This window comes from Felis catus, chromosome C2 (genome assembly GCF_018350175.1).
Source record: "Felis catus isolate Fca126 chromosome C2, F.catus_Fca126_mat1.0, whole genome shotgun sequence".
In the NCBI taxonomy this organism is placed as follows: domain Eukaryota; kingdom Metazoa; phylum Chordata; class Mammalia; order Carnivora; family Felidae; genus Felis; species Felis catus.
This window is the reverse complement of record NC_058376.1, coordinates 95,756,004-95,783,132: the sequence shown is the minus strand read 5'-3', so window position 1 is coordinate 95,783,132 and position 27,129 is coordinate 95,756,004. Positions and strand designations below refer to the sequence as shown.

General features: G+C 40.4%; 1 long non-coding RNA gene and 1 pseudogene across 2 annotated transcripts; both read left to right on the top strand.

Annotated features, from left to right (window-relative positions):
- Positions 1 to 474: 474 nt before the first annotated feature.
- Positions 475 to 3,270, top strand: LOC109491718. 2 transcript variants are annotated; one of them, XR_002145185.3, is made up of 3 exons: positions 475 to 1,356; positions 1,488 to 1,644; positions 3,095 to 3,270. It is a non-coding gene; the product is annotated as an uncharacterized LOC109491718 (long non-coding RNA). The 2 variants fall into 2 exon arrangements; XR_006584675.1 differs by lacking the exon at positions 3,095 to 3,270 and having other exon boundaries at positions 1,488 to 1,729.
- Positions 3,271 to 4,127: 857 nt separating this feature from the next.
- LOC101087774 lies at positions 4,128 to 7,568 on the top strand (annotated as a pseudogene).
- The last annotated feature ends 19,561 nt before the right edge of the window (positions 7,569 to 27,129 follow it).

Below are 27,129 nucleotides of genomic sequence, written 5' to 3'. Positions count from 1 at the left end.
TGTATGCCAAATGCATGTCACAGACACAGATTTCCACATTGCAGTGTGTTTGATGATCGACGTAAGAGGGAATCAGAAGAGTTCATGATTAACTTTCCCATATCTTCAAATAGACACCTTCACCTCTTACAGTGATGGTATTTTCCACTGCAAAGAAAAAGTAAAATCACTAACAAGCAAATTTGTCTAAAACTGAGGGAAAGCAGTGAGTATGTAGAAAGGAGTTTGCATTTTTAGAATCTAATCAGTATCTGTCAGACTTCACAACTGTAAAGAGCTTTGGCACACAAAGTAAGCAGGCTGCATCTCTGTCCCTAGTTCTTAGCTGCATAGAGGCTGCAAGGTTTACAAAGTTGAAACTTTTATTCTTAGTAACTTCTTCTCTCACTGAACTTTAATGTTTATTTATTATTGAGAGAGAGAAAGAATGAGCAGGGGAGGGGTAGATGGGGGGGGGGGACAGAAGATCAAAGCAGGATCCGCACTGACAGCAAATAGCCGAACACAGGGCTCAAACTCACCAGCCGTGAGACCATGACCTAAGCTGTAGTCACATGCTTAACCAACTGAGCCACCCAGGCGCCCCTCTCCCTGAACTTTAACACCAGAGTTCTCCACCGCTCAAATTCCTATGCACTTTCTTCTACCTCGCCTTCCAACCTACCCACAATTTTGTCTCTTCCAACAGGACTGGTTGCAGATTTTATTTCTTTAAAATGTATGTGCAAGGACTCTGAAGATGTCTAGTGCTTCCAAAGTGACTTACTAAGTGAGCATGCAATGTTTGTTTTAAAGGTTCTATCAATGCCAAGCCACAATTATAAACAGATAATTTCCCTATAGCAGGGGAACCAACCCCTGGGAAATAAGCTCAAATTTTCAGCCCCATTGCCACCCCACATTCTTTATTCTGCCCTCTATAGGTTGAAAAGAGTGTGGTGATCAGTAGGGAAAGAAGGAATGCCACGTAGACCCCTTCTTCAGGGAGCCATCACAGTTTTCTGCAGCACTCGGGAGGCAGAGCTTCTGAAGAATCTAGAAATTGGGAGAACTGATCCACCATCCCTTCTTTTCTTCATTTAACCAGCACTTCTTGAACCCCTACTGTGTACCAAACAATGGAAATACAACATGAGGAACCTTCAGCTCCCAGTCTGAAGAAGGGGCAAGCAACCAGCTTCTGCCATGCAAGAACAGATATGGTGCAGGAGATCCATTTCTACCCAATGAGCTACAATTTCTGCCACTGGAAAGTTTCCAGCCTGGAGGGGGATAAGGCAGCTACAAAGTCAAACCCTATGTGCCAAAGAGACAAGAACATAAATGCTGTGGGACTTTGAGAGAGAGAGCAGGAAGGTGAGCTTGGGGAGGCAAAAAGAGAAGACCAATGAGATAGCATTTATCCAGCCAGCAAGAATTTTACAGCTGCCATCACTCATTCCCTGTCTTTTTTTTTTTTTTTTTTTTTTTTTTTTTACCATCAACAGATGCTTTCCCAAATGGAGAATATTGGCCTCCAAGACTTTACAAATCCAAGTGAGAAATAACCCCTACTGTCTGGGTAGGAAAAAAGGAACAAAATACTTTGGGCCTCTTTGTGGTAGAGGCTTCCAGCACCAAGACTTAACATTTGGACAATATCAAGTAAGTATTCCATTTCTCTCTAAGTATCTTGCACTTATTATGCTAAAGTTAAACCTACCTAAAATAAAATCCACAAGGATGCTCATTTTGTTTACTCTACCCTCACCTGCCATGTTACAAAGAGGAAGCAACCCAAGACATTGTTCTAGGCTGCTGAAAACAATTCCATTTCCTTCTTGTTGGATGCTTTTTTTTTCTTAATACAACATGCAATTATGGGAGTTTTTTCCCCAAATAGATTTGTGCTTTAAAACTTCATACCTCCCAGAGGAACATTAAGAACCCCCTGCAGATGAAGGCAACCAAGAAGTGTGCATTTAGAGAAGGTGGTTTGCTTTAATTGTTGTATGTGATCAACTTCCTGTTGCCTTTTAATGTTCTGCTGCTAGAACAGTCTAACTGGATAATTTAGAAATGTATATGGGGCGCCTGGGTGGCTCAGTCGGTTAAGCGTCCGACTTCAGCTCAGGTCACTATCTCACGGTTCGTGAGTTTAAGCCCCGCATCGGGCTCTGGGCTGATGGCCCAGAGCCTGGAGCCTGCTTCCGATTCTGTGTCTCCCTCTCTCTCTGCTCCTCCCCCGTTCATGCTCTGTCTCTCTCTGTCTCAAAAATAAACGTTAAAAAAAAAAAAGTTAAAAAAAAAGAAATGTATATACAGGCACAAGAAATATTTTAAAAGAAACCTTTATTATTTATTTATTTATTTATTTATTTATTTATTTATTTATTTATTTATTTATTGAGAAAGAAAGCACACAAGTGAGAGAGGGGCAGAGAAAGGAGAGAGAGAGAATCCCAAGCAGCCTCTGCATTATCAGCACAGGGCTCAATGCAGGGCTAGAACTCACCAAACGCATGAGATCGTGGTCTGAGCCGAAATTGACAGTCAGAGGCTTAGCTGACTGAGCCACATAGGCACCCCTAAAACAAACTTTTACAATAAAGTGTAACATACCTAGAGAAAGCCATACACATCGTAAGTGCATGGTTCAGTGAAGCATCACAAAGGGAACATAACCATGTGACATCAGTCAGACCAAGCAGTAGAACACCAGCACCTAGAAGCACCCACAACTCCTAATGCCTACCAAGAACCTGACTCCTCCCTTCCCCAGCACGCTCACTTGTGACACCATGTGGTTAGTTTTGCCTTTTTTTTTTTTTAATGTTTTATTTTTAAGAGAGCGCAAACAGGAGGGGGACAGAGAAGGGGGGGGGGGACAGAGGATCTGAAGCAGGCTCTACACTGACAGCAGCACAAAACACGAGATCATCACCTGAGCTGAAGTTGGACACTCAACCTACTGAGCCACCCAGGCACCCCTAGTTTCGCCTCCTTTTAACTTCGTGTATATAAAATTATCATACGTAGTTTTGTGTGTTGAACTTTTCAACATTGTGAGATCTATATTGTATATAGCAGCAGTACCTTCATTTTCTCTGCACAGATGATTAATCACATCCTGGATGGGAGGAGAACTACAGAGTGTGAGGTTTCTCTCAGACTGGGACTCCAAGTACAAGTCCATTTCCTCACCTCCCAGTTTAACTTTGGATGAACAGAGCTGCCATTATCCACTGAGAGTGGATTCCTGGCTAGAATAATAAATTCCTGAGAACTTCCCAACCGTTGTAATTCAATCCCTATTAAGAATTTTTCTGTTCCTTCCACTGTGAATTCAACTAGTATTTGCTGAGCATCTGCTATGTACAAATCCTTGTGCTAGATGAGTACAGCAGGACAACAATCCCAGCCATGAAGCTCACACTGAAAAGGAGTAATAAGACAAGTACACAACGTATCTTTCAAGGGCATAATCTGATTAGAAATGATAAAAGACATACAAGGTGCTTTGGGAATTTTAATGTCAGAGGAAATCACACTCATTCAAGGGATCTGAAGAAGCCTTTAGGATGGTGTCTGAGCCTTTGAGGACTAATAGGATCAGTAGAATGATCTGTGTATTTGGGTTTTTTGTTTGTTTGTTTGTTTGTTTGTTTTTATTTTAGGGAGAGAGAGTGCAAGATTGGGGGAGAAGGGCAGAGAGAGAGAGAGAAAGAGAGAGAGAGAATTTTAAGCAGGCTCCATGCTCGGTGTGGAGCCCAACACTGGTGGGGGTGGGGGGTGGCACTTGATCCTACAACCCTGGGATCATGACCTGAGCTGAAATCAAGAGTTGGACACTCAACCAACTGAGCCATCCAGACTATAATAATCTGTGTAAATATTCCAGGCCAAGGCTATATCCTGAGTAAAAACAAACCAACAAACCAAGTAAGCAAATAAAAAAAGACAGGGGCGCCGTGGTGGCTGAGCCAGTTAAGCACCTGACTTTGGCTCAGGCTCATGATTTCCAACCCCAAATCAGGCTCTGTGCTTACAGCTCAGAGCCTGGAGCCTGCTTGGGATTTTGTGTCTCCCTCTCTCTCTGCCCCTCCCCTGCTCGTGCTCTGTCTCTGTCTTTCAAAAATAAATAAACATTAAAAAAAATTTTTTTTAAAGAATCTTAAAAAAAAAAAACAAAGACAGACTATGGGGCATTTATAGAAAATATTAAGTGTCCTGATTGCCTTAATTATAAGGAATATTGGGAAGTGAGTCTAGAAAACAAGATGGGAATCATACTACAGGAAAATAATTTTAATTAAGCAATCTCTACACCCAACATAGGGCTTGAACTTATAACCCCTGAGATCAAGAGTCTCATGCTTGACTAACTAAGCCAGCCAGGCACCCCTGCAGGAAAACTTAAATGTCAAGGTAAAGAAGAAATTTATTCCAGTGGCTTCTTCCACTGGTTTCTACCCTTCAGCCTACAAATGTGCTCAGACCTCCGCCTTTTCCAACAACCAATTTCTTTACACTTTACTTCTCTCTCAAATATCTTTATCCCTCCTTTCACTCCTTGACTTTTTAAGAATTCTTATTCTCCACTTCAGTTTAACCCATTGCAAGCTGGTTTCTGTACCCAACATTCTTCTGAAATCATTGCTGCTGAGATCTCTGTATCTCTCAGAGCTCTTGGTGACAATGAATTAAACCAACTCTGGCTAGAGGACACGGAAATGGGATTTTGGGGGAAGGATGTGAATGGCTCCCAAGATTGAAGGGAAGACTGGAAAAGTATGCTTAGAAAATAGGAAGGAACCGGGAAATATCTGGCAGCCTAGAAACCCAACCACCAGAACAGGCTACTCAGGTCTTCAGTGCCATTGAATCCTGCCACCACACTTCTGCTTGAATGATCTGACTGCTCTCTTTGTGTCACTCTTTCAAGAGTCAAGGTTCTTGGTGGGAGCATCCTTCTGGCTGAGCTTGGGTCATGGGTCTGGCCCCTCACCCAGGTTGGGAAAATGAATTAAGAACAGACAAACAGAAGGAAACTACAGAGATGGTATCTTTAAGGCCAACACTAAATATAAATGGTTTAAATAAAACTAAAAGGCAGAGGAGATCAGCTTAGATAAAAATTAATGCTTAGATAACTTAAAAGGAAAAAGATAGAACACAAACGCAAATCAAAAGAAAGCTTCAGTAGATTTATTAATATCAAATAAAGTGGACAATAATAAACAGGGTCATTACATGATGATAAAGGAATTATTCATCAAGAAAATATAACAATCCTAAATATGTATGCACCTAAGAACAAAGCTTCAAAATACATGAAGCAAAAATTGTTAGAATTGATAGGACAAATAGACTCCTACAGATAGAGTTAAAGACTTCAACACTATTGTCTCAGGACAAGTAGACAGAAAAATCAGAAAGCATATAGAAGAGAATTATACTATTAGCCTCTTTGACTTAATTTCCACTTATAGAACACTCTGCCCAATCAGAATACAAATTCAAGTGCCAATGGAACATTCACCAAGTTAGATCATATTCTAGGCCATAAACATTTTTTTAAAAGAATTGAAATCATACTAACCTTTCTGTCTACAACAGAATTAAAATAGAAATCTAAAATCTAAATTAGAAATCTAAAATAAAATCTAAAATGGAAAAGATTTGGTACATCCAAATGTTTGGAAATTAAGCAGCATACTTCTAAATAACCCATGAGTCTAAAAGGAGGTCAAAGGGATGATTAGAAAATATTTTGAAAAAAAATTAAATAAAGACAAAACATATCAGAATTTTGGGCATATAACCAAAGCAGTGCTTAGGGAGAAATTTATAGCACTTAAATGTTTACATTAGAAAAATAGGAAGGTTTTTCTCTTTCCCATTTTGCAAGATGGCAGGTGAAAAAGCTGAGAAGCCAGACACTAAGGAGAAGAAATCTGAAGACAAGAAGCTGATGCTAGTGACGAGGTTAAGAAGGGTAATCTCAAGCCTAAAACGCAAAGAAGGAGAAGCCCCACTGTGACTAAAACCCTGTCAGACAGGGGAACTAGCAGATATTCGAATGGCTGTGTATTCCAGAAAGGCTATATAAGAGGAAGTATTCAGCAACCAAATCCAAGGTTGAAAAGAAAAAGAAGTTTCTTACTACTGTCACAAAACCAGTTGGGGGCGACAAGTGGTATCCAAGTGGTTAAACTTTGCAAAATGCCTAGGGATTATCCTATTGAAGATGCACCTCAAAAGCTGTTGAACCATGGCAAAAAAACAAAAACAAAAACAAAAACAAAAACAAAAAACAAAAAACAAAACCTTTCAGTCAGCATGTGAGAAAACTCCGAGCTAGCCTCACTCCTGGGGCCATTTTGATCAGCTTCACTGGGCGCCAGAGAGGCAAGAGGGTAGTTTTCCTGAAGCAACTGAGCAGGGGCTTCCTGCTTGTTTTTGTTTGTTTTATGTTTATTTATTTTTGAGAGAGAGAGAGAGAGACTGCAAGCAGGGGAGGGGCAGAGAGAGAGGAAAACACAGAATCTGAAGCAGGCTCCAGGCTCTGAGCTGTTAGCACAGAGCCTGACGTGGGGCTTGAACTCATGAACTGTGAGATCATGATGTGAGCCAAAGTGGGACGCTTAACCGACAGAGCCACCCAAGCTGCCCAGTGGCTTGCTACTTGTGACTGGCCCTCTGGCCCTCAATCGAGTTCCTCTGTGTAGAACACACCAGAAATATGTCATTGCCACCTCCACCAAAATTGATATCAGCAGTGTGAAAATCCCAAAACATCTCACTGATACTTTCTTCACAAAGAAGAAGCTGCGTAAAGCCATTCATCAGGAGGGTGAGGTCTTTGACAGAGAGAAAGACAAATATGAGATTACAGAGCAGTGCAAGCTTGATTAGAAAGCTGTGGACTTGCAAATTCTGCCAAAAATCAAACCGTTCCTCACTTCAGGGCTACCTCTGCTCTGTGTTTTCTCTCACAAATGGAGTTTATCCTCACATATTGGTATTCTAAATCACTTACAAGGAATATAATTAAATAATTGATCCATAAAAAAAGAGAGAAAGAGATAATTATCAAATCAAGGATCTAAGCTTCTACCTTAAAAAACTAGAAAAAAAAAAAAAAAGCCCAAAGCAAGTAGAAGGGAATTATAAAGCAAAAAAAGGAATATCAATGAAAACAGTAGAGTGAAATCAAGGAAACAAAAGCTGGTTATTTAAGAGTGTTTAAAATGGGTACACTTCTAGCAAAACTCATCAAGAAAAAAAGAAAGAAGACAGAAATGACAAATATCAGATGCCTACAGACATTAAAGAGATCGTAAAGGAATATTGTGAACAATTTTGTGGCAGTAGATTTGATAAATTAGATAAAATAAAATTCCTTGAAAAATACAAATGATCAAAGCCCACTCAAAAGGAAGTAGATAACCTGAATATTCTTATATCCCATTTGAAAAATTAAATTTGTGGGGTGCTTGAGTGGCTCATTGGGTTAAGCTTCAGGCTCTTGATCTCTGCTCAAGTCATGATCTCACAGTTCATGAGATCAGGCCCCGTATCAGGTTCTGCGCTGTTAGCTTGGGATTCTGTCACCCTCTCTCTTTCTGTCCTTCCCCTGCTCTCTCTCTCTCTCTCTCTCTCTCTCTCTCTCTCTGTCTGTCTCAAAATAAATAAATAAACTTTAAAAATAAATAAATGCATACATACATGCACATACTAAATTTGTATTTAAGAACCTTCCCATAAAGAAATTTCCAGGTTCAGATGGTTTCACTCATAAATTTAAAAATGTTACACACTTTATGATTCCATTTATATAATATTCTCAAAATGCAAAACTATAGAAATGGAGAATGGACTAGTGGTTGCCGATAGACAGGGATAGTGGTTGAATATAAAAGGGTAGCACAAGGGAGACCTTTGGTGGTGATAAAACAATCATATCTTGATTGTGGTGGTATTACATGAATTTACATGTATGATAAAATTGCACAGAACTATACACACAATTACAAATGTATATTAAAAATGATGCAACCCAAATGAGCTATATAGCCTAGTTAACAGACGTGTACCTATGTTATTTTTCTTGATTTGCTCCTACACTACAGCTGTACCATTGCGAGAAACTGAGAGAAGAGTACAAGGGACTCTATGTATGCTTTTGCAACTTCCTGTAAGACTATAATTATTTTTAAATAAGTTATAAAAAATGAGCCAAGCATTAGTGAGCTGTGGGACAACTTTAAGTAGCTGAATATGTGAGTAATTGGAATCCCTGAAATATGTGAGAAGGCAACTGAAAGAACACCAGAAGAAATAATGACCAAATTTTTTTCAAATTTGATGAAAACTTTAAACCTACAGGTCAAAAAAAATCCCAACAAACCCCAAGCACAAGACACATGAGGGAAAACAAACAAACTATACCAGGGTACAGCATAATCAAAGTGCTCAAAACCAGGGATAAACGGAAAATCTTAAGTGCAGAAATGGAAAAAACACGTTATATACAGAAAAACAAAATAGAGGTGACAGCGGATTTCTCATCAGAAGCCACACAAGTGAAGGCAACAAAAGCAAAAACAGGGGCACGTGGGTGGCTCAGTTGGTTAAGCGTCCTACTTCGGCTCAAGTCATGATCTCACTGCTTGTGAGTTTGAGCCCCACATCAGGCTGTCTGCTGTCAGTGCAGAGCCTGCTTCAGATCCTCTGTCACCCTCTCTCTCTGCCCCTCCTCCCCTTGTGCTTGCTCTCTTTCTCAAAAATAAATAAATGATAAAAAAATAAAAAATAAGAGGGACTATGTCAAACTAAAAAGCTGCTGTGCAGCAAGAGAAATTATCAACAAGATGAAAAGGCAACATCTTCAATGGGAGAAAATATTTGCAAATTATATGTCTGATAAAGGGTTAATATCCAAAACCTGTAAAAAGCTCATACAACTCAATAGCAAAAAAACAATCTTATTAAAAAATGGGCAGAGGATCTGAACAGACATTTTTCCAGAGAAGACAAATGGATGGCCAGAAGGTACATGAAAATATGCTCCATATCACCTATCATCACATAAATGCAAATCAAAACTGCAATAAGATATCAGTCCTTACCTGTCAGAAGGTCAAAACAACAAGTAATAACAAGTGTTGGCTAGGATGTGCAGAAATGTGAACCTTGTTCACTGTTGGTGGGAATATAAATTGGTACTACCACTATGGAAAACAGTATGGCATTTCCTCAAGAAATTAAAAATACAACTACCATATGATCCAGCAATCCCACTTCTGGGTATTTACCTGAAGGAAATAAACATACTCACTTGAAAAGCTATCTGCACCCCCACTTTCGTTGCAGAATTATTTACAATAGCCATGACGTGGAAGCAATCTAAGTGTCCATCAATGGGTGGATGTATAAAGAAGATATGGTATATAGAAATACAATGGAAACTTATTCAGCCATAAAAAAAATAAGGAAACCCTGCTGTTTGTGAAAACATGGGTGAACTTTGAGGGCATTATGATAAATGAAATAAGTTAGACAGAGAAAGACAAATACTATATGATCTCACATGTGGAATCTAAAAAAAATGAAATAAAAACCTGAACTCAGACACAGAGAATAGATTTGGTGGTTTTCAGGAGACAGATGGTGGAGTGTGGTTGAAATAGGTGAAGATGGTCAAAAGGTACAAACTTCCAGTTATTAAACAAATAAGCATAGGGATGTAATGTACAGTATGATGACTATAGTTAATAAACCTATATTGTATATATTGTAAAGTTGCTAAGCGAGTAGATCTTAAAAGTTATCACAAGGAAAAGTTACTATGCATGGTGATGGATGTTAGCTAGACATATTGTGGTGATTCTTTCACAATACATACAAATATTGAATCATTATACTCCACACCTCAAACTGTTTTAATGTTATATGTTAATTATAATTACATCCCAATTAAAAAAAAAGAAATAGCTTAAGTGAAAAGACAGTGGAGCAACACCATTAAAATACTGAAATAAAACATTGCCAATCTAGAATTCTACCACTCCAGTGAGAATATCTTTCAAAAGCCAAAACAAAATGAAGACTTTTTTCAAACATGCAAGTTGAAAGAATTTACTATCAACAGGCCTACATTGCAAGAAATGTTAAAAGGAAGTTATTCACACTGGAGGAAAATGGCGCCCAATGGAAGTACGGATCCACGCAAAGAGTGAAGAGTACCAAAACTAGCAACAGTTCTCAACACACAGTCTGGGGACTGCTGCTTGTCCCTTCCAGGAGGTCTGCAGGTTCTAATTATTTTCATAATAATGCTAATATGTTCCTGCCTTCCCATGCTCATTTTCTCAAAGTGTACCATGGAGTTTTCTGGTGTGATATGGCAAGAGGAGAAATGCACAGGCAGATATGAGAATTTAACTTTCTTCTATTAAGCCAGACATTCAAGAGATTTGTTAAAAATAGTACCGCTCTTCCCACAAATGTTTTTTTGAAAAACATATTTATGGGATTTAAATTAACATGTAATCTCTTTCACTGTTGTTTTAAAATCAATGAATAAATTTTTTTTTCAATTTCTGCTTTTAAATTTTTCAATGCAGTGAATAATCTACAGAAACAGAAGCTTTTTTAGCATCCTCAATCATTTTTAAGATTATTTAAGGAATCCCGAGACCAAAAAAATGTGAGAGCTGCTGTTCCAGATCAGCTTAGCATTTAAAGGCCCTTGACAAAGATGATGAAAAAAAGGGTTTGGTGACACATAGGGCCATGTGGTGAGAAAAAGGATGAAGGAAAGGCTTTAGAAATGAGAGGCAGATAGAACAGAACCCAGAAAACCCAAGCTGGAGGTTTGTACCAAGTAAAGGAAGGGCAAAAGCTTTGAGGAGATTGTCTCTGGGGTGTAAATCATTTACCTGCTCACCGTGGACCAGTTGTGCCTGGCAAATATAATTGCCTGGCAGCTTCAGAAATTGGTTGTTGGAGACACAAATACGATTGCAGATTGTGGCTGCATTTAATAATACTACCATTTGTATTGTATTGGGGAGCACCTTGCTGGCTCAGTCAGTAGAGCACACAACTCTTGATCTCAGGGTTGTAAGTTCAAGCCCCACGTTAGGTATGGAGCCTACTTAAAAATAGATAGATAGATAGATAGATAGATAGATAGATAGATAGATAGATAGATAAAGGGAGTGAGCCACTTGGACTTTGCCTCTAAATTCATTTTGTTCTCATAGCAATAAATGAGGGTTCCAATTTACCACATCCTCCCTCACACTTGTTACTGTCCATCTTTTTTATGACAGCCATCCTGGCCATGGTCAATTTCCATTGTTTACAGCTAAAATAACTGTGGATCATCTCAAAACAAGTCAAGTCATAAGCAGTTCATGGAAAACCCTCGTTATGTAATGCTTCAGCTTCCAAGTTGAGGGACTACTCTGACTTGTATGAGCACAGAGCAGTAAGGAGTCAATACTGTATAACCCTGGGAGGCAAGTATCATTTGTCCATGAGGCTGTGAGGAATTTTCCATATTTTTGAAATGGAGAGTTCCTGAAAATATCTATCCCCAATTTCCAAGTCCTAACATTTGCAAACCTCTCTCTGAATCCTGGACTCCACATATAAATCTGGCCATAAGTTCCAGAGAATTAATACATCCCAGAAGCAGCCTTCAACTAATGACTGTTGGGGACTGGTTGATAAGTATTCCAGTTCCCTCATCCCGCAGGCAGGATAGTTTTGTTAAAGATCCACTCTCTCTCTAATTGAGGAAAAATTTACATACCATAAAACTCACACTTTAAAGTGTGCAATTTAGTGGTTTTTATATATTCACACAGCTGTGCAACCATCACTATTCAATGTTCTAGTTCCAGAACATTTTCATCACACTGAAAAGACACCCTTATACCCCTTAGTAGTCACTCCCCACTCCACCATCCCTCCAGGCCCTGGCAATCACTAAAACACTTTTTGTCTCTATTGATTTGTCTTTCTAGGAATTTCATGTAAGTGGAATCATATCATATGTGGCTTTTTGTGACTGGCTTCTTTCACTTAACACGTTTTCAAGATCTATTCATGTTGTAGTATGTATCAGTATTTCATTCTTTTTTATTGCTGAATAATATTCCATTTTATGGATATACCACATTTTGTTTATCCATTCATCAAGTGATTCATTTGCACTGTCTCCACTTTGAGCTATTATGAATAATGCTGCTATGAGCATTCATTGTACAAGTCTTTGTGTGGACGGACATATATTTTCAATTCTCTTGGCTACATACCTTGGAGTGGAATTGCTGGGTCATATCATAACTCCATGTTTAACTTTTTGAGGAACTGGAAAACCGTTTGCTGAAGCAGCTGCACCAAAATCTCACCAGTAAGAATAAGGGTTCCCACTTCTCTATATCCTCATTAACACTTGTTATTATCCATCTTTTTAATTATTAACCATTATTCCCTAATTATTTATGATGCTGCTATAGACTGGATGTTTGTGTTCCCCAAAATTCATATGTTGAAGCCCTATATGATTGTATTTGAAGGTAGGATGTTGGGAGGTAATTAGGTCATGAGGATGGAGTTTCATGATGGGATTAGTGTCCTCATGAGAAGAGGCAGAGAGCTAGCCTTCTCTCCTCCACAGGAGGATACAAGGAGAAGACATCTGCAAGCCAGGAAGAGGGCCTTCTCCAAGAACTTGATCATGTTGGCACCCATGTTGGACTTCCAGCCTCTAGAACTGTGAAAATAAATGTTGCATAAGCCACCCAGTCTATGGTATTGTGTTTTAGCAGCTCAAACAAAGACAATGTTAAACATCTTTTCTCATACTCACTGGTCATTTGCATATCTTCTTTGGAGAGATATCTATCCTTGTCCATTTTTAAATTGGGTTGCCTTTTTATTGCTGAGTCTGGCAGGACAATTTGGAGGTGCACATTCCACATTGCCTGCAAAGTTGTCCATTTGAGACTAAGACCCATTAGAGCACAATGGTAACTTGCCTGATAGCACATCATTTATTGGTGCCTTTTCTTCTGTATTAGTTTGCTGGGACTGCCAGAACAAAGTTTTACAGAACTGGGGAGATTCGACAACAGAAATTTATTGTCTCACAGTTCTGGAGGCTGGAAATCCAGATCAAGGTGCTGGGCATCTTAGTTTCATCCAAACAGAGAAAAAATCTGTTACATTCTTTTAAACTAGTTTCTAATTGTTTGCAATCTTTGATGTTTCTTGGGTTACAGAAGTATTGCTCTGATCTCTGCCTTCATATTCATGTGGTTTTCTACCTCTCTGTGTGTTTGTGTTCAAATTTCCCCTTTTAATATTGGATTAGGGCCCGTCCCATAATCCAGGGGTCTGTATGACCTCATCCTAACTTAACTAATTATATATGTAATATCCTATTCCCAAATAAAGTCACATTTTGAGGTGCTGGGTGTTAGGAATTCAACATAAATTTTGAGGGAAAACAGTTCAGCCCATAACACCTCATTATTTCACTTTCTTATTCCCCAGTTGATGTTTGCTGAGATCACTGCCCAATAAACTACATGCACTCAAATCCTTGTCTCAGGGCCTACTTTCGGGAGAGCCCAAGTCAAAGCCAACCTCGCTAAGCTTCAAGGCAAACATCACTCCCAGGTCTTGTGATCACCCTCTTCCAACAGGACTGAAAGTCCCAGTGACACTCATCCTTTCTGAAAGCTCCAAGGGTTTGGTCTGGAAATCTGAACACAATGGCTACTTAGAACTTAATATAACTTGGCAATTCTAGGGGTGGGAGTCTTTGTCAATCAAACTTTTGTGGCTTATTTGGTGACATTTTAAACTTATAAAAGGATTTCAGAGGCACCTGGGTGGCTCAGTCAATTGAGCATCTGAGTCTTGATTTCAGCTCAGGTCATGATCTCAAAGTTAGTGAGTTCGAGCCCCGTGTTGGGCTCTGTCCTGACAACGTGGAGCTTGCTTGGGATTCTCTCTCTCCTTCTCTCTCTGCCTCTTCTCCTCTCTCTCTCTCTCTCTCTCTCAATCTCTCTCTCTCTCTCTCAAACTAAATAAACTTAAAAAGAAAGAGTTCAAATGAGGTAGGTAGATTAGAAGGAAAGTCTTTTGCCAAAATCATGAAGATTGAGTTAAGATGCTGTCTAAAACTCTAGATAAAAATTGGGTACATCAGTATTCACTTCCCCCAACGCCCACCCCCCCCCACCCCCCCGGCTTCTAAAGAGCTGGAGTCTTAGATTTCCCTAAACACACCAAGCTCTCGTATATCTTTCTGCCTTTGCCTGGGCTATTTTCTCCATCCCACTAACAATTCACAAGCTCTCACACGTTAAGTTCCAGCTCAAATGTCACTCCTTATTTTAAGTCATTTCCAACTTAGTTTAATCAGAGTGAATTCCAGGACCTGTGTGGCAGCTATCAGTCCAGATAGCCTGGTGGCCTGGAGCTCCTGGCAGTCATCTTGCCACCATATGGAGTCTGAGAATGAAGCCAATATGGAGAAGAGTGGAAAAGAGAGATGGAGACAAGCCAAGAACCAGGACATCATTTAATTCCTGGATCAAACTATGCCAAACCCTGCCAATCCCTTGACATTTCCGTGTCATGTGCCAAAGTATTTCACCCTCTTGCTTAACTCAATGTGAGTTGGTTATTGCTTTTTATAAATGAATCAGAGATCTAAGACTGGTTCATCCATGAGATATGACTTCTAAGACATGGGCAAGATGGCTGTGGACCATTTTGTCACAGCAGGGGTCCTAGAATGACACAGCACCTAACTCCTATGTCGCGAATCTTCTGGGTAGAACATTTTGTTAGTCGAGTCATATAATTTGGAAGTTCCTTTTATGTTATAATCTAAAAAACAATATTCCCTAATGTTTTAACCGAACAATTGAGGAAATCTTTATATTTTCACTATATCTTGCACTTAGTGGATATTCAATTAAAATACCTAGTTATAAGTTTTCTATTCCTTAGAATCTTGAATTTTAGAACTACAGGGGATTTTTTTTTCAACGTTTTTTATTTATTTTTGGGACAGAGAGAGACAGAGCATGATTGGGGGAGGGGCAGAGAGAGAGGGAGACACAGAATCGGAAACAGGCTCCAGGCTCCGAGCCATCAGCCCAGAGCCTGACGCGGGGCTCGAACTCACGGACCGCGAGATCGTGACCTGGTTGAAGTCGGACGCTTAACCGACTGTGCCACCCAGGCGCCCCTACAGGGGATTTTAAAGGTCCAGAGTGTGCCCCTCTAGTTTTATAGATGAGGAAACATATGCGTAGACAGGTTAAATGGCTTTACAAAGATCCTGCTGCTAGCTAAAGACCAGCAGGGAAGACTAAAGGGAAGCCAGAGGGATAGAACCTGGGTGTCTCAAGTCTCATGCCAATTCTTTTGCATTATATGTCTATCCCAAAGCATCTAGCACAGTACTGAGCACATGACAAGTGCCTGATTAGTGAAGAAATAATGGATGACCCATAGGGCCTGAGAGCATCAGCTCTGAGACTTCTCCAAGAGGACAGGATAAATGCTTGAAGAGCCTCCTGGCTGCAGGATTCCTAGTTTAGTTGGCCTGCATTAGCCCACTGAGTGCTGTTTTGGATAGCAGCTCAAATCTCGAGTAAACGGGTTTCTTGCAAGTCAAAATGATTCCTCCAGGGTTGCTGCCAGCAAATGCTGGAGGCAGCTGGGATTGAAATTGTGCTGCCTGAAGCCACACTCTTTATTGCTGCTTTGCAGAACCAGGTGATTCAAAAAGCAGGTCTGCGGCGCTGAAATAGTAACTTTCTTGTTTTTTAGGGGGAAAAAACCACATAATCACCTTTGAGAACACATAATCCACCCCTGAGGTCCAGGTGGAAAACAAGCTGGCCTATGACATGCTCCGTTGTTGAAGGATTTGGTGTCTTGAAGTCACCTTCTTCCCCAAGTGATGGGAGATCACAGACAGGCCTCCCGATTAAAAAAAACCCTAGCTCTCAAAACTACACCAACTACCTCAGTGACCAAAAGCTCGGAGCCACACTAGACTTCTGACATGACAATTTAGCCCGAGTACAAAAGGCTTCATGCTTGGTTTTGAACCCCCTTACCCCTCTTCCTCATTCCAGGGCTAAAATCATAATAAGAGTGCAGATGGAGAGGAACAAAGCGGTCTGCTGCAGACTCAATCACCAAAATTACATGGAGCCCAGCCCCCAAACCCCTCCTTGTTCAGTGGGTCCCTACGTAGCTCACAAATGCTTCTAGTGGTCACAGTGGTCCTTTTGTGACCCTAGCCTGCCCCCTGTCCCCCTCACCCATGCTCAGCATCCATCCATGCTCAATATCCATCCCTTCCTTGCTATTCTGCCATAACCCCTTTACCATAGCGTCTGCCCCTGTCATCACTCTCCTGATGCCGTTCCTCTTATCCTAGCCACCCATCAGCTGGGCTCCGGCAGTCACAGCTCTACCCCCTTGGCGCCTTCCAGTCTCTGGTTCCATCAGTTGTCACTGATAGACTCTGTTTCATGAAGCATTTCCCTCTCTGTGCAGGAATGTGATGCCAGGCACCTGATTGGTTGGACTGGAAGGTGAGGTGAGTTCACTGCCAGGACCAGCTCTCTGGGAAGCATGCAAGCCGTTGGCATATGTCCCCACCAACCAGTCTAGAGAAATGCTTGACAAAATACTCAGCTCCCAAAGAGTCCTTATCTCTTAGATACACATACTGAAATATTTATGGATGAAATGATACAAAGTCTGGGATTCACTTCTGAACAAAACATGTGGGCGGAAGTGGGTGGGGATAGATGAAACAAGACTGAGTTAAGAAGTACTGAAGCTGGGTGATACTATCCGATTTTTTTTTGCATGTTTAAAATCGTCCATAAAAAAAAAAAGTTAAGGGGGAAAAAGGCCTCACATTTCACTTTACATCATTGAAATGATATATTAACGTTTGGATATATTTTACTGTCTAAATAATTGCCTAGATTTAAAAAATAAATAAACCCGGGCATACAAATATTTGACAAAACCATCATTTTCTGTAGTCGCTGGGGTCACAGCAGAGAAGAGAAAGTACTGGATATCTTGACTGATGCTCCTCTTGAGACAATAATGGTCCTGTCCTCCAGAGAAGAAACACATAAAACTCTAGAACTTTATTCCAATAATTTGATTCAAAGAACTGAGGGTATCAATTGCGAAAAGACAGTTTAACTTGATTAAGCAGTAATTGTGACTCTTTAGGATGGAGGTGATGAACTGGCTTGACCTGTCTCAGAATTTTCATTCATTTAATTTTCAGGCAGCATATTAGCATTCAAATCTCTGGATCGTGAAATGGTGGTTTTTAGCCTCAGTGCAAATCTAAGAAAAACAACTTGAGAAATGGATAGAATTTTCTTTGGAACGCCTTCACCTGCCTTTTCAGAAACTCCCGTGAGGTAGTATGATGTAGTGCAAAGACCACAGGCTTTTGAGTCAAAAAGTTGACTTGACTTCCATTTTGGACACCTGCTGTGTGACTTTGGGTAAGTTACATAACCTCTCTGAACCTCAATTTCTTCATCTGTAAAAGAGGCCTAACATTATCTACTTTACAGGGAAGCTGTGAGAATTATGGATAAATGGATGTAAAATGTGAGTTCCGTCACAGACATTCAGTTAATGGTACCGTATTGTTTTTATAACTGCCTCTTTCTCTTTAGCCCACTCCGTATCTCCCAATGTGATCCCTAGCACACGGGCAGAATTCAACAAATGTTTGCTGAATTACATTAAACCTGGAGATGGTTGAGTTCGTGGGACGAAGTAGTAAGACTATACCAGAATCCCCCCTTGGTAGGTCTGTCACTCATCCTCAGGAGAGCTTCTCCACCTAACTTGTCCAAGCCAGACAACAAGGACCCACTTGTAACGTCTCCCTCCTCCTCTTCCTCAGATCTGATCAATCGCCACATTCTCTCCCTTCAAGTTCACAATTATCCCTAGAATCCTTCCACTCCCTCCAATTCCTACCACTACCACTTTAGTTCACAACTGTCTTCTCTTTCACCTTTTCTACAGCAAAGTCAGTTCTCTTCACATCTGTTCTTGCTCCTCTTGCTCCACATCTTGTTCTCCTCCCTTTCTGTTCATTGTAGCTGGAGGGATTTTCTTTCTTTTTTTTTCTTTTGAATTGCGGAAGAATTTAAATATTCACAAAAATGGAGAGTATCATGTACCCGTCATTCAGTTTCAACAATGATCGATGAGTGGCCAGTTTTGCTCCTTATATTACACCCATTTTGTTCAATGTTCTCAGATTATTTAACCCAAATCCAGAAGTCCTAGCTTCTTGCAGGGATCATTTCCCGCATTTAGAATAAAATTCTAATTTCTTTGCGATCTGATCCCTGTTGATTTCTCCAGCTGCAGATCTCAATTTGCTATTTCCCTTCCCCAGACGCAGTCAAACCTATCAGCCCGCACATCACCCCTCAGAGGCCCCTACGCTAGGGTGTGTGCCCCATGTCTGTGCTGTCAGTACCCTGTGCTGCTTCTCTACGTACATACGTAATTTGGTAAGAAGTCATGCACAGTTGTCTCCCCTGTTGGTCATAAACTCCATGGGCGTAAGAACTGTGTCTATCCTGTTCCTTGATGAGGGACGCAGAACGTAATTCAATACCTTCGGTATAGGGGCGCCTGGGTGGTGCAGTCGGTTGAGCGTCCGACTTCAGCCAGGTCACGATCTCGCGGTCTGTGAGTTCGAGCCCCGCGTCGGGCTCTGGGCTGATGGCTCAGAGCCTGGAGCCTGTTTCCTATTCTGTGTCTCCCTCTCTCTCTGCCCCTCGCCCGTTCATGCTCTGTCTCTCTCTGTCCCAAAAATAAATAAACGTTGAAAAAAAAAATTAAAAAAAAAAATACCTTCGGTATAAGAGGCACTTAAGCATTTGTTGAATGAGTTTCCCAAGAAAGGTACACAAAAGCCACGTGCATTTCATGTTGTAAATTGCTTATAGACTGATGTCCTAACCTTCTAAAACCACAAGAACAATGCTTAGGCTTTTAACTTTCAGTGTATTTTATTATGTTCAGTATGTTGTATATTCCATAGGGCTATGAAAAAGATTATTAGCTGTATTATGCTAAACACTGAGGATTCAAAGATGAATAATACACGATCCTACCCTCAAAGAGCTGAGTCTCCTAGAAAACACAGTCATTCGATTATTTGAAAGTTGGTAATTTCTCATGTTTTACATATATAAATCAGAATATTTAATTAGCCAGAGAATCTGTAAAGTGTCGAACCACTAAGAATAAACATAAATTGCTATAAAAATAATAGCTAATATTTATTGGGTCCTTCCTTTGGTCCAAGTATGGTAAAAAGCATATTTCATACATGATGTCATTTAATCCTTACTATACCCTTTGAGATATGCTTTATTCCCATTTTGCCAATTTTTGAAACTAGTAAGACATTAAAAGCTTGGATAACTCTAAGTGACCCAGGATTTGAAACCAGGGAGTCCAGCTCCAGAGGGAGGACCCCAACACTCTTCGTTGGGGCCGGCAAGTAATCTTTGAGTACTGCTGCAAGAAAAGAATAAAATAAAGGACACTTCCCCATCCATCAGTGCTTTCTGTGTGGTGTCCTGGTTTCAGATTCATGTGTACACACTTTCATAGGAAAACAGCATCTGTTGAAAAACCTGTTACTGATAAGGTCGGGTTCCTGTGTGCCCAAGGCACTACCCATTGAATGTGAACTTTGTACCACATCTTTCCTATCAAGAAATATAAACGAGAAACTCTCAAGTTGGAACGTCACCGCCAGCTGTGAACCTAGCCTGTCTTCTCAGCCAGACGGAAAGCTCTTCACATTTCCTTCATTGTACAGTGTATCTTGTCTTCTTATTTCCTACAGATAGGTTCTGACCAAGAGTAAATTTATTATATTTTAAAAGGGAGAAGCTGTTAGGGTAAATTACATGTGTGGACTCTGAACCATGAAAAACAACTTTCTATTAATTACGCATGTTTGGGAATTTGTTTTTATATTTGTTAAATGGTTTATTTTCTTTTTGAGGTAGAGAGAGCATGAACAGGGGAGGGGCAGAGAGAGAGGGGGACAGAGGATCCAAAGTGGGCTCCACACTGACAGCAGCGAACCTGATGTGGGGCCCGAACTCACTAACGTGGAGATCATGACCCAAGCTGAAGTCGGATGCTCAACCAATTGAGCCCCCCAGGCGCTCCTGTTTTTAATTTTCCCTAAAGAAAAATTTCCGTCATATACAAAAGTAGCTCAAATGGTATAATAAACCCCTTTGTACCCGTCACCGTGCTTCAACAATGACCAACTCATAAGCAATCTGTGTCATTGATATTGCCACCGACTTCTACCCCTCTTATTTTATTTTGAAGCAAATGTTTGGGACTATTTTGAATGCTATGTTCGGTTGGTAAAATGTAGAATTATGGAATCAATAGAATAAATAAACATGAATTGGTCAGCAAGATACCTGGGGAAACAGGAACAAGAAAGAGGAATAGGTTGGGGCACCTGGGTGGCTCTGTCAGTTCCACGTCCGACTTCGGCTCAGGTCACGATCTTGCAGTCTGTGAGTTTGAGCCCCACGTCGGGCTCTGTACCGATAGCTCAGAGCCTGGAGCCTGCTTCGGATTCTGTGTCTCCCTCTCTCTCTCTGCCCCTTCCCCGCTCATGCTCTATCTCTCTCTGTCTCTCAATAAAAAATAAATGTTAAGAAAATATATATATATTTTTTTTTAAAAAAGAAAGAGGAATAGGTTGTGTGGTTTTGACACACAAAAGACAGGAGTGCTGGCCTGGGTTGTTGGCACCATTTGCACAGGCAGACAATAATGCACCATGTGGGGACACCATGTTGGTTGTGGACAAGGGAATATGGTGGGTCTACCTGTGAGGTGGTGGTTTAGCACACCACCTCTTCCTCTTGTTCTGTCCTTCCGGCATGTTCCCACCAATGTAATGAAGTCATTTGTTTGTGCATCCATATTGCCTCCCTGTCTGGCCTAAGCCATTGCTGCATGAAAGGAACCCCAAGGTCCAATCAAAATATGATATGAGCCACAGGGGTAAGTTTACGTTTTCTAGTAGCCACATTGTGAAAAGTAAGAAGAGGAAACGTGTGAAATTAATTTTAGTTTCCTACTTCATTTAACTTTATATGAAATATTATCATTCTAATATGGCATCAATATAAAAAATTATTAAAATGTTTTACTTTTCTATCCTTTATACTAAGTCTTCAAAATGCAGTGTGTTTTTTAAAGTTCCAGCATATCTCAGTTTGGACCACTGATATTTTAAGGGTTTAATAGCCATACGTACTAGTGGCTACTGTATTGGACAGAGCAGCACTTGGGAACTCAGGCAGTGGAGTCAACAGCTACATTGCAATTTACTTGAAAATAATGCCACTAAAGATTTCTGGTAAAAGTTGAAGTGTATTGTGTATATGCTGGGCTTCTCCAGGAAATCTACTGAGATGAACAAGAGAAAACAACAATAAGAAAAAATTTAGACAAGTCCATCTAAAAACAAGGAAATAACTGTAACGTCCAGAACCCGGGCTATGAAGAAATGTGGCTCTTAGGATCTTAGGCAAGGTGACAGCAAGTTTAGAAGCATGTTAGTGGTTCCTGAGAAGTGCTTCTTCATTTACAAGTATGGTAAAGTGCAGTGGTTCTGGTTACTCCAACCCTGGTTCTGTTCTTTATGTCATGTGACTTGAGCAAGTTATTTCATCTCTCTGTGCCTCCAGTTCCTCATCTTTAAAATGAGGATCGGGGCGCCTGGGTGGCGCAGTCGGTTGGGCGTCCAACTTCAGCCAGGTCACGATCTCGCGGTCCGGGAGTTCGAGCCCCGCATCAGGCTCTGGGCTGATGGCTCAGAGCCTGGAGCCTGTTTCCAATTCTGTGTCTCCCTCTCTCTCTGCCCCTCCCCCGTTCATGCTCTGTCTCTCTCTGTCCCAAAAATAAATAAAACGTTGAAAAAAAAAATAAAATAAAAGGATCATAAAATCTAGGGTGGTTGTATGGATTGAATCAGGTGATAGCTGTAAAACACTTAGAACTATGCCTGGCCCATATGTTTACTTCTCCATAAATGTTAACAATTAAAAGCAAAAATAAAACAAACCCAGTAGCAACCGTATTGTGGATGGGGTGCCTGGGTGGCTCAGTCGGTTAAGCGTCCGACTTCGGCTCAGGTCATGATCTCACGGTTTGTGAGTTCGAGCCCTGGGTTGGGCTCTGTGTGCTGACAGCTCAGAACCTGAAGCCTGCTTAAGATTCTGTGTCTCCCTCTCTTTTTGCCCCTCCCCCACTCACACTCTGTCTCTCTGTCTCTCTCTCTCTCTCAAAAATAAATAAACATTAAAATTTTTTAATAAAAAAAAAGAATTATAGATAGACCAAGAGGAAAGTGGAGCTGATGATAAACTGAATTCCTTTTTTTTTTTTAAGTTTATTTTGAGAGAGATAGAGAACATGCATGCGGGTGCAAGAGTTGGGGAGAGTCAGAGAGAGAGGGGGAGAAAGAATCCCAAGCAGGCTCCACATTATCAGCACAGAGCCCAATGTGGGGCTCAATCTCACAAACCACGAGGTCATGACCTGAGCTGAAATCAAGAGTTGGACGCTCAACCAACTGAGCCACCCAGGCGCCCCGAAAAAAACTGAATTCCTAAGTCATTTTTATTTTCTCTGAAATCTGGGTTCTAACCTGATGAGATTGCTTGGAGGTGAGAAGAAGAGAAAAGAAACCAAAACTGGCTTTGCAGGTGCTGACCAGCACCGAATAGCACAGTTTAACACAAAATCACCAGTTATCATCCAGGAATCATTATAACAACCTCCTACTTGGGCAGCCTACTCACCTGGACGGAAACTGTTCCACCAAGAACGAGGATGACACAGATAACTTAGAGCATTCGGAGGCAGCATTTTCACTTTGAAGCTGCTGACTATGCCAGCTCACTCCCCTGACCCTCTCCAAATTGTTATTGAACAATAGGCAGACCCGGATATAACATATAGAGGTGAATCAAACACAGAAAGTACAGCTTAAGTCATATGCATAGCCCAACTGAAAAAACAAAGAGAGAGACATGTATGGGAGGATATTTAAGAAAAATACTTCACTCTCAAAGAATTTAAGAAGAACCTATGATTCAGGAGTAGAATTCAATGATTCATCACTTGCATGCGACACCCAGTGCACGTCACTGAATTCTACTCCTGAAACCAATATTGCACCGTATGTTAACTAACGAGAATTTAAATAAAAATTTGAAATAAAAACATACAGAATGTAATTTATAAAAAGAGAGAGGTAAACCAAGAAACATACTCTTTTTTTTTTAATATATGAAATTTATTGTCAAATCGGTTTCCATACAACACCCAGTGCTCATCCCAAAAGGTGCCCTCCTCAATACCCATCACCCACCCTCCCCTCCCTCCCACCCCCCCATCTACATACTCTTAACTATAGAGAATAAACTGATGGTTACTGGAGGGGAGGTGGGTGGGGGGATGGGTTAAATACTTGATGGGGATTACAAAGGACACTTGTGATGAGCACTGGGTATTGTATGTAAGTGATGAATCACTAAATTCTACACTTGAAACTAACATTACACCGTATGTTAACTAACTGGAATTTAAATAAAAATTTGAAGAAAATAAATAAATAAAAATAAGGAACCTATGATTCATTGAACCTATGATTCAAGAGCTTCAGGAAGACATATGAAAGATCAGAAATGAAGTAAAAGGGCATCAACCAGGAAAGAAATGAAATGACATTGAAACCATTTTGGAAACGAAAACCACAACAGAAGCGCTAACAAGTAAAGATACGTTTGTAAAAAGAATCAAGACTTGGAAGATGGGCTTGAGAAAATACAGCAGTCAGAGGTAAAGGAAAGACAATGAGTCAAGATGATAGATATGAGGACCCATCATATCTATGGGCACCCATCAACCTTTCTCAGAAAAGTTACTTGCAAAATCTAGACAATCAAAGGACAGTTTAAGAGAAAGAGTTCAAGAATGGGAAAGACACTGCCTTAATGGGTCGCTGGTGAGAAAGGAATCATTTAAACACCAAACTAAGGTGAACAATAGCAAGAATTATTACAAGAATTATTACAATGTGTTGCAGGTTTGACATCATCAATGTAAACAATTAATCAGGTGGTCTAAGAGAGCAAGTGGGGCATCAGGGCCCAGAGGCACCAGCAGTGAGGCATTCATCAGAGTATTTGGGCATTGTTTCTGTCTGCAGAAGTGCACTTGGCTCTCTGGTCTGCCGAGAGATTCTGTGAGCTTCCTTTTAAAAAATTTATTCTTCTGCTTAAATTAGATAGAGTACATTCTGTTGTTTGTCGGAGAGACTTTGTCTGACAAGCCCTTCACATAGCATTTAAGAAAGACAAGTATGGGGGCTCCTGGGTGGCTCAGTCAGTTGGGTATCTGACTCTTGATTTTTGCTCAAATCTTGATCCCAGGGTCATGGGATCAAGCCCTGCATCGGGCTCTGTTCTGACAGCATAGAGCCTGCTTGGGATTATCTTTCTCCCTCTCTCTCTGCCTCTACCCCACTGGTGCTCTCTGCCAAAAGAAATAAATAAACATGTAAAAAAAGAAAGAAAGAAAGAGGGGCACCTGGGTGGTTCAGTCGGTTAAGCATCCAACTCCTGGTTTTGGCTCAGGTCATGATCTCTTGGTTTCATGAGTTTGAGCCCTGAGTTGGGCTCTGCGCTGGCAGCATGGAGCCTGCTTGGTATTCTCTCTCTCCCCTTCTCTCTCTGCCTCTTCCCAACTCATGCTATCTCTGTCTCTCTCAAAATAAATACATAAATAATAATTTAAAAATAAAAGAAAGACAAGTATGTGGTCACAGTGGTGAGTGTGAGGGGAAACTAGTGGTCAGTTGGTTGGAATGTTGTTCCAACCTTTGGAAAGGGCAATTTGGAGGGGTTGAGTAAAATTCTAAACATAAATCCCTGTGGCCGAGAAATTATTCTTCTAGGAACCTATTTTACATACTTAAACACAACTTTCATTCACTCAACAAATCTATACTGAAAACTGCTAGTTGCTGGAGATACTGCAATAAACGAAACCAATCTCTACTCTCAAAAAAAAAAAAAATCCTTACCCTCTTGGAGTTCACATTCTGAGGCGGAAGAGTGGAGGAAAAACAGTAAAGAAGGTGAACACTTCAAAGATACAGTATGTTAGAAGGTGAAAAGTGCTAAGGGGAAAAGAGAATGCAAGAGAGGGAACCAGAAGGTATCAGGCACTTGGTAATTTGTGCTCAGGGAAGACACTCATATGAGTAAAGACTTGAAGGAGGTGGAATATCAAATCATATGGTATTTGGAAGAAGAGAGTTACAAAAAGAGATGGCAAGTGCAAAGGCCCTGTGGCAGAAGCGTACCTGGCACACAAATAATAGGCCACAAGGAAGCTAGTATGGCTGGAACAGAGTGGAATATGGAAGGAGACAGCTCAGAGAGGTAATGGCATTGGGGGGCAGACAGAACAGTTTTATAGGCCATTGTAAGGACTGGTTTTCACTCTGAATGAGAAGGAAACCACTGGAAAGTTTTGAGCAGAGAGGGATAATATCTGACCTACGTTTTAACCTGACTATTCCAGCTACTGTGCTGTAGATGGATTGAGGGAGGGCAAGGGCAAACACAGGGAGCTGTTCAGGAGGCTATTCCAATAATACAATCAACAGGAGGGTAGTGGCTTGGAGTTGGTGGGGTGGGGAGGTAACAGTGGAGTGGGGAGACGTGGTCGGCTTACAGGAATTGGCCAAAGCATAGGGACAAAGATGTTCAAGGCAATGTTGTCTGTAATTGAGAGAAACTAAAAATAACCTAAATGTCTAGTAACAGAAGGCAGGTTAAATTAGGCAAGTTAAATTATGGTACTTTTTTTTTTTTTTTTTTACTTAAACACTACGGTTGAAAGCATGTATATTTTTTAACTAAAAATCTAAGTAATACTAATTTTTATATTTTATTTTATTTTTGAGAGAGAGAGAGACAGAGTGGGAGCCAAGGAGGGACAGAGAGAGAGAGACATACACAATCTGAAGTAGACTCCAGGCTCCAAGCCATCAGCACCAAGCCCGATGTGGGGCTTGAACCCACGAACTATGAGATCATGACCTGAGCCAATGTTAGATGCTTAACCAACTTGAGCCACCCAGGCTGCCCATGAGTAATGCCAATTTTTAATGTTACTCAATTTCCGCAAAGAGGGATATGAGGTGGTTTCAACAAAAGCATGTTTTTGGACCATGAAAACATCTTGTTTGGTAATTAAAAATACAAACCTAGCAGCATTGAAAATAGAGTTTCTTATTTTAAAAAGATTCAAACAGAAATATGCACTTGCATTTGTTAACCTACGGTACCAGTAATTCATGACTACTTGCTACAAAGCACATAATTCTATTCTTTTACTTTTTATTTTTCATTTATTTTAAGTAAACTTTATGTCTAAAGTGGGCTTGAACTCATGACCCTGAGATCAAGAGTGGCATGCTCTACTGACTGAACCAGCCAGATGCCCCTCTATTCTTTTTTTAAAAACAACTTTTGGTACAGCAGATATAATCGAGAAATCGAGGAAACAAGAAGATTGAAACTTTAAAGATTGACTTTGTTCCAAAGCATCTAAGATAAGAATAGGCAAAAATATTTGTCTAGGGGTGAAATTGCAAAGTGGATATGCGATTCTGAATCACCATAAGGCTAGGTATCCATCTGGTGGAGGCCAGGAACTCTATCAATGATCATTTATTAATCACACACCATATGCCAAGTACTGTGCCTTGTGCTTTTATGACAATTTCTAATTTTACAATACATAATCTAGGTTCACAAATTTGCCCAAAGTCATTAGCTAAAAAAAAAAAGAAGAAGAAGAAGAAGAAGGGCTGAAACTCATACTTGGATTGTTGCATTGTCTCATACCAAAACCCATCCTTTTTCGGCTATAATACTCTATATCAGGTAGGGTATCAAT